Here is an 8,074-nt window from a genome sequence, read left to right as displayed (position 1 = left end):
CTATACAATGGAGCTCAGGCTGTCACAACTTGAACCCTGTGACCAATCACAGCATCACTGCAATTTAGACAACCAAACACTGTGTGCCTCCTGATATGATCCAATATGAAGCATATAGCACAACATATGAAATATTCATTACTGAAAATGTTGGACCTAAATCTGATTAAGCCTCCACAGCTGCACTAATATGATAACCACTAGCCACATGTAGCTAGCTACTTAAATATAAAAAGTAAAATTAAAACCTAAAAATTTTGTTTCTTAATCACAGGTACTCAAAAGCCATATATAACCATTAGTGCACATACAGAACAACAGCGCAGATACAGAACATTTCCATCGCTTGCAGAAGTCCTACCGGATAATGCTGCTCTGGAGCTAAATCCCATTTACAAGAAATGTAGAAAAACAAGAGGAGTAAAGGAACAAAGAAGGTGACTCCAGAAAAAGCAAGCAAATCCAGAATGCAGGGCATTCTACAAAACAGTAAGTGGGTGGCAGAGGGAAAAAGGAAGGGAGGAGGATACTACCTCAGGATTTTAAAAAGACTTAAGATATGAAATGCCCAGAAAAGGAAAACTTACAGAAAAAGAAAGATCAGTGGTTTCCAGGGGCCAAAGGTGGGAGCAAGGACTGCCTACAAATGGGCTTGAAAAAACTCTGGAGAGCGTGGAAACACTATAAAACTAGATGATGATAATGATGATTACACAACTCTTTAAGTTTACTAAATATTACTGAATTGCTCTTAAAAAGTCTTAGGAGATGAATCTAATGTATGGACCTTGTTTGGACCTGATTCTAACTAACTCTAAAAAGACATTTTGAAATAGTCAAAAGAAATTTTATTATGAACTGCATGATACCAACAAAAAATATATAACTGTTGGGGGTATGAAAAGAATATTTATTCATACTTTTAGAAATGCATATTGAAAAATATACAATGTCTGAGATATGCTTTAATAGACTAAAACAGGGAAAAAAGAACAAACAAAGCAAATAGAATTAAAACCTTAAAAACTATTAGATATGGGTAATTTGTACATGAGAGTTCATTGTACTCTTCTCTCTATATTTGTATATGTGTGGAATTTTTAATAATCTTAAAAATTAATGGCTAAAATAATACCCTCTTACAGTCACTCTTAGAAACCAAGTGTATGATGAGTTTATGATTCCCCAATATGGCCAACAAAAAAGATACCAGGTTATCGTTTTTAAGTAAGTTTCCATTTTTAGAATTATTTTAAATCCCCATAAAAACACCCATTGGTTCCCTTTAAGTCACCATTTGAAACTCCAAAATTTTTATAAGCCCACTGTATTTGTTTGGAGGCTTTGGAGCAGGAGAGGTATCAGAATGAAGTAAATATATCCACATTTTTCAACCCTACTAGCTCAATTGAATCTCTCTCATTATATCCTTGACACTGCCTACGTCATTAAATAAATCCATCAGCATTCTCAGTAACTAGCCTGTGATGAATATACCTGGCACCAGTGCATTGTATTCAGCCTTTTCAACAGCTTTTCCTTTGTGCACATCTACAGGCTTTCTATGCACATCTACATACAGAATTCACAACCCTGATCTGCATTATAATTAATGTAACAGCACATCTGACCAGGTCCACAGGGTTTTGATGTATAACCATTTTTGAGATCTTCAGGGAACTGAGGACGCTCTGGGGAGAAAGTATGGCTAATTTCAGATCAGGGACCAGACAAGCTGTAAGTGGTAAGACCATTGTTTTCCTGAAACAGCAATGATACAGCTGGAGGAGAAGCTTAAAATGTGTGTGTGTGTGGGTGTGTGTGTGTGTGTGCATCTATCTGTGTCGAATCACAGTTGCTCTCCTCCTTCACTCCTCACATCTCTCAAATACCTACTCTAACTGGCCAAGATACAGCCCCGAATTTACCTACAGATCCAATTTAAAACCTTATATAAAAAGCAATCTTTGGGGTGCCTGGGTGGCTCGGTGGGTTAAAGCCTCTGCCTTCAGCTCGGGTCATGATCCCAGGGTCCTGGGATCAAGCCCCACATCGGGCTCTCTGCTCAGCGGCGAGCCTGCTTCCCCCCTTTCACTCTGCCTGCCTCTCTGCCTACTTGTGATCTCTCTGTCAAATAAATAAATAAAATCTTTAAAAAAAAAAAAAAGCAATCTTTGGTTACCACTGACAGAAATAATCAATGAAATGTGGATTCAAGTAGTGATATACAGCAAGCACAGAAGCAGTAGACCCAAACTGCTCATCCCTCCCATTCCATACCCCCAGTAGTTAAAATCACCTTTTTTATTTCCCCTTAACCTCATCTTTTAAAATTTTACTTTGAAACCCAGACTGAAACCCCATGGCTAGGTAAGTTCTTACATGCATTTCTTTAAAGACCCTCTGGGGTGGGGGACAATTCATTGTCTGCTTATATTTTTCAATTCCACAGATACAGCACAGAGCAAAGTCCCACCGAATTCAGCAAGAAGAGAACAACCAGATATCTCCCCAGCCTAGACTGCTACAAGTTAACACTGCCCCATAAAACTTCCTATATTAACGACCAACATCGTAGCCACTAATCACATGTGGTTTTTGAGCACTTAAAATGTGGCCACTGGGACTGAGGAACTGTCCTTTTAATTTTATGTAACTTAAATTGCCACATGTAGCTAATGGTTACCGTACTGGATGGTACAGCTGCAAATGACTTTGTTTTGTTTTCACACAGACCTCATTCTCTCTGTCTCTCATACACACACACACACACACATACACACACACACACACACACACACACACACATACACACACATCAAATCTTAGTACTTAACTGAATGATAGAGCTATGGAATCAAAATATATTTTGAATGAATAAATATGTGTTTATATTTAACAATATTTACAATAAACAGTTAACACTATTATCAGAAAAGAATATAAACTATACATATGAAGACATACCTCAATATGGAATATATACAAAACAGAATACAAAATATCATCTATTTTTGGGAGGCACCTGGGTGGCTCAGTTGGCTAAGTGTCCAACTCTTGATTTCGGCTCAGGTAATGATCTCAGAGTTTTGAGATCAGATGAGGATTAGAAGGGATCATAAACCAAAGAAAAATAATCAGCTGGAGGAAGGGATTAAAAGTGGATTTCATTCATGCTGAGTTGCATTAATATTTGTATGTATACAAAGCTTTAGAAAAATAAGGCTGAAGAGCATAGAAGTAATCTCAGAAAGCTTGAATTCTGAAAGCAGATGACCATCCTAAATCGCAGTAACCTAAAGGGCTGAGGATAAGGAAACTGAAAAGAACTCAACTCATTTGCTATGGGGGGAAGGTGTAACTAAAATTGAGAAATCTGTTGACTACGACAATGGGAAAAGAAAGCTTGTAAATGAGAGCTAATGGGAGCTGATGTTACTATTCAGTCAGTAACAGACTTAAGACTGTTCTAAGGCTGTTAGCAGAGAGATCAGAAAGGCTCAACATGGCATTTCAGGTGAGACCCATTCCTGAGATTAGCATCTACTACACTTCATTCATCTGGACAGCTTCACTGAATGAGATAGTGGTTCTCAAACTTCAAAATGATAATGGGCAGAGGACATGAACAGACATTTCTGCAAAGAAGACATCCAGATGGCCAACAGACACATGAAAAAGTGCTCCACGTCACTCGGCATCAGGGAAATACAAATCAAAACCACAATGAGATATCACCTCACACCAGTCAGAATGGCTAAAATTAACAAGTCAGGAAATGACAGATGCTGGAGAGGATGTGGAGAAAGGGGAACCCTCCTCCACTGTTGGTGGGAATGCAAGCTGGTGCAACCACTCTGGAAAACAGCATGGAGGTTCCTCAAAATGTTGAAAATAGAACTACCCTATGACCCAGCAATTGCACTACTGGGTATTTACCCTAAAGATACAAACATAGTGATCCGAAGGGGCACGTGTACCCGAATGTTTATAGCAGCAATGTCTACAATAGCCAGACTATGGAAAGAACCTAGATGTCCATCAACAGATGAATGGATAAAGAAGAGGTGGTATAGGGGCGCCTGGGTGGCTCAGTGGGTTAAAGCCTCTGCCTTCGGCTCAGGTCATGATCCCAGGGTCCTGGGATCGAGCCCCGCATCGGGCTCTCTGCTTGGCAGGGAGCCTGCTTCCCCCTCTCTCTCTGCCTGCCTCTCTGCCTAGTTGTGATTTCTCTCTGTCAAATAAATAAAATATTAAAAAAAAAAAAAAAAAAAAAAAAAAAAAAAAAAAATGTTGAAAATAGAACTACCCTATGACCCAGCAATTGCACTACTGGGTATTTACCCTAAAGATACAAACATAGTGATCCGAAGGGGCACGTGTACCCGAATGTTTATAGCAGCAATGTCTACAATAGCCAGACTATGGAAAGAACCTAGATGTCCATCAACAGATGAATGGATAAAGAAGAGGTGGTATAGGGGCGCCTGGGTGGCTCAGTGGGTTAAAGCCTCTGCCTTCGGCTCAGGTCATGATCCCAGAGTCCTGGGATCGGGCCCCGCGTCGGGCTCTCTGCTCGGCGGGGAGCCTGCTTCCTTCTCTCTCTGCCTGCCTGCCTCTCCACCTACTTGTAATTTCTGTCTTTCAAATAAATAAATAAAATCTTTAAAAAAAAAAAAAAAGAAGAGGTGGTATATATACACAATGGAATACTATGCAGCCATCAAAAGAAATGAAATCTTGCCATTTGCGACGACGTGGATGGAACTAGAGCGTATCATGCTTAGTGAAATAAGTCAATCGGAGAAAGACAACTATCATATGATCTCCCTGATATGAGGACATGGAGAAGCAACATGGGGGGGGTAGGGGGATAGGAGAAGAATAAATGAAACAAGATGGGATTGGGAGGGAGATAAACCATAAATGACTCTTAATCTCACAAAACAAACTGGGGGTTGCTGGGGGGAGGTGGGATTGGGAGAGGGGGAGCGGGCTATGGACATTGGGGAGGGGAGGCAAACCATAAGAGACTATGGACTCTGAAAAACAACCTGAGGGTTTTGAAGGGTCAGGGGTGGGAGGTTGGGGGAACAGGTGGTGGGTAATGGGGAGGGCACGTTTTGCATGGAGCACTGGGTGTTGTGCAAAAAGAATGAATACTGTTACGCTCAAACTTCAAAATGAGGTTCTTAAACCCCATCCCTTAAGACTGAGAAATATTGATTAAAAAAAAAAAAAACCAACACCTAAAAAAAGTTTGGGATAGGAAAAAAAATAAGGACCTCCCCATGCTCCTTACAGATAAAATCTGTCTTCTATTTAGTAAAGATGACTACACGTGTTTTTGTTTTGTTTAAAGATTTTATTTATTTATTTGACAAAAACAGAGAGCACAAGCAGGGGGAGCAGGAGGCAGAGGGAGGGGGAGAAGCAGGCTCCCCCTGGAGCAAGGAGCCCAATGTGGGGCTTGATCCCAGGATCCTGGGATCATGACCTGAGCCAACGGCAGATCCTCAACCTACTGAGCCACCTAGGTGCCCTTAAACCCTAAACATGGTTTTTTTTTTGTTTTTTGTTTTAAGACTTATTTATTTGAGAGAGTACAAGCGGTAGGGGCAAAGGGAGAGAGAAAATCTTTTTTTTTTTTTTAAAGATTTTATTTATTTATTTGACAGACAGAGATCACAAGTAGGCAGAGAGGCAGGCAGAGAGAGAGGGGGAAGCAGGCTCCCCACTGAGCAGAGAGTCCGATGTGGGGCTTGATCCCAGGACCCTGGGATCATGACTTGAGCTGAAGGCAGAGGCTTTAACCCACTGAGCCACACAGGCGCCCCAAGGGAGAGAGAAAATCTTAAGCAGACTCTGCACTGAGCTTGGAGGCTGACCCAGGGCTCAATCTCATGACCCCAAAATCATGACCTGAGCTAAAACCAACAGGTGGAGGCTCAACTAACTACACCACCCAGGTACCCCACTAAACATATATACAATGGAGTATTATGCCTCCATCAGAAAGGATGAATACCCAACTTTTGTATCAACATGGACAGGACTGGAGGATATTATGCTGAGTGAAATAAGTCAAGCAGAAGAGGCAATTATTATATGGTTTCACTTACTTGTGGAGCATAAGGAATAACACGGAGGACACTGGGAGTTGGAAAGGAGAAGTGAGTTGGGGGAAATCGGAGGGGGAGACAAACCATGAGAGACTGTGGACTCTGAGAAACAAACTGAGGGTTTTGGAGGGGAGAAGTGGGGGGGGATGGGTGAGACTGGTGGTGGGTATTAAGGAGGGTACATATTGCATGGAGCACTGGGTGTGGTGCATAAACAATGAATGCTGGAACGCTGAAAAAAATTAAATTTTTAAAAACATAATTAAAAAAAATAAACATATTTTTTGATAACTTGGGAAACCCCAGCACCTCTGACCCTAGGCCCTTATCTTTTCAAAGATTTTAGGAAAGGAAGGAGAATAGGAAAGCTGTCTTTACTCATGGGAAGAACTGTCAAGTAATAATAAAGGTTACAGACTTGTTTTCTGAGACATCAAGGATATGACAGAGGAAAGACAGTTTCAGTGTAATGTAAAAATATATTTGAAGAAATGAAATACCTTATCAGGTACTGAGTTTCCTGTCTCTTGAAGATGTCTAAGCTGTTGCTAAATAACCATCTGGCCTAGAGTTTGTGTGAATGATATGACCAGCAATAATAAGATTAGATGACCAGTGACCTTCCTTCCTTCCTACCTTAATACAACCTACCTAACATCTAGTAGAATTTTGTTTCAGTAAGTTTTTTTTTTTTTAAATTTAAATTCAAGTTAGTTAACACACACTGGAGTATTAGTTTCAGAGGAAGGATTTCGTGATTCATCAGTTGCATATAATGCCCAGTGCTCATTACATAAAGTGCCCTTCTTAATACCTATCACCCAATTATCCCATCCCCCACCCATCTTCCCCCCAGTAACGGTCAGTTTGCTCCCTAGAATTAAGAGTCTCTGATGGTTTGCCTCCCTCTCTTTTTCACCTTATTCTTCTTTCCCTTCCCCTATATTCATCTGTTTTGTTTCTTAAATTCCACATATGAGTGAAATCATAGGGTATTTATCTTTCTCTGACAGACTTAGCTTGCTTAGCATAACACACTCTAGTTCCATCCATGCCACTGCAAATGGAAAGTTTTTGTTCTTTCTGGGGGCTAATATTCCAGTGTATATCTATATGCCACATCTTCTTTATCCATTCATCACTTGATGGATATCTGGGCTCTTTCCATAGTTTAGCTATTGTGGACATTGTTTCTATAAACATTGCAGTGCACATGCCCCTTCTGATCACTATGTTTGTATCCTCTGGATAAATACCTAGTAGTGTAATTCCTGACTCATAGAGTAGTTCTATTTTTAACTTTTTGAGGAAACTCCATACTGTTTTCCAGAGTGGCTACACAGTTTGCATTCCCACCAACAGTATAAAAGGGTTCCCATTGCAGAAGATATGAACAGACACTTCTCCAACGAAGACATACAAATGGCTATCAGACACATGAAAAAATGTTCATCATCACTAGCCATCAGGGAGATTCAAATTAAAACAACATTGAGATACCACCTGACACCAGTTAGAATGGCCAAAATTAGCAAGACAGGAAACAACGTGTGTTGGAGAGGATGTGGAGAAAGGGGAACCCTCTTACACTGTTGGTGGGAATGCAAGTTAGTGCAGCCACTTTGGAGAACAGTGTGGAGACTCCTGAAGAAATTAAGAATAGAGCTTCCCTATGACCCTGCAATTGCACTGTTGGGTATTTACCCCAAAGATACAGATGTAGTGAAAAGAAGGGCCATCTGTACCCCAATGTTTATAGCAGCAATGGCCACAGTCGCCAAACTGTGGAAAGAACCAAGATGCCCTTCAACGGACGAATGGATAAGGAAGATGTGGTCCATATACACAATGGAGTATTATGCCTCCATCAGAAAGGATGAATACCCAACTTTTGTAGCAACATGGACGGGACTGGAAGAGATTATGCTGAGCGAAATAAGTCAAGCAGAGAG

This window comes from Meles meles, chromosome 3, assembly GCF_922984935.1.
Source record: "Meles meles chromosome 3, mMelMel3.1 paternal haplotype, whole genome shotgun sequence".
NCBI lineage: Eukaryota > Metazoa > Chordata > Mammalia > Carnivora > Mustelidae > Meles > Meles meles.
This window is presented reverse-complemented; position numbering follows the sequence as displayed.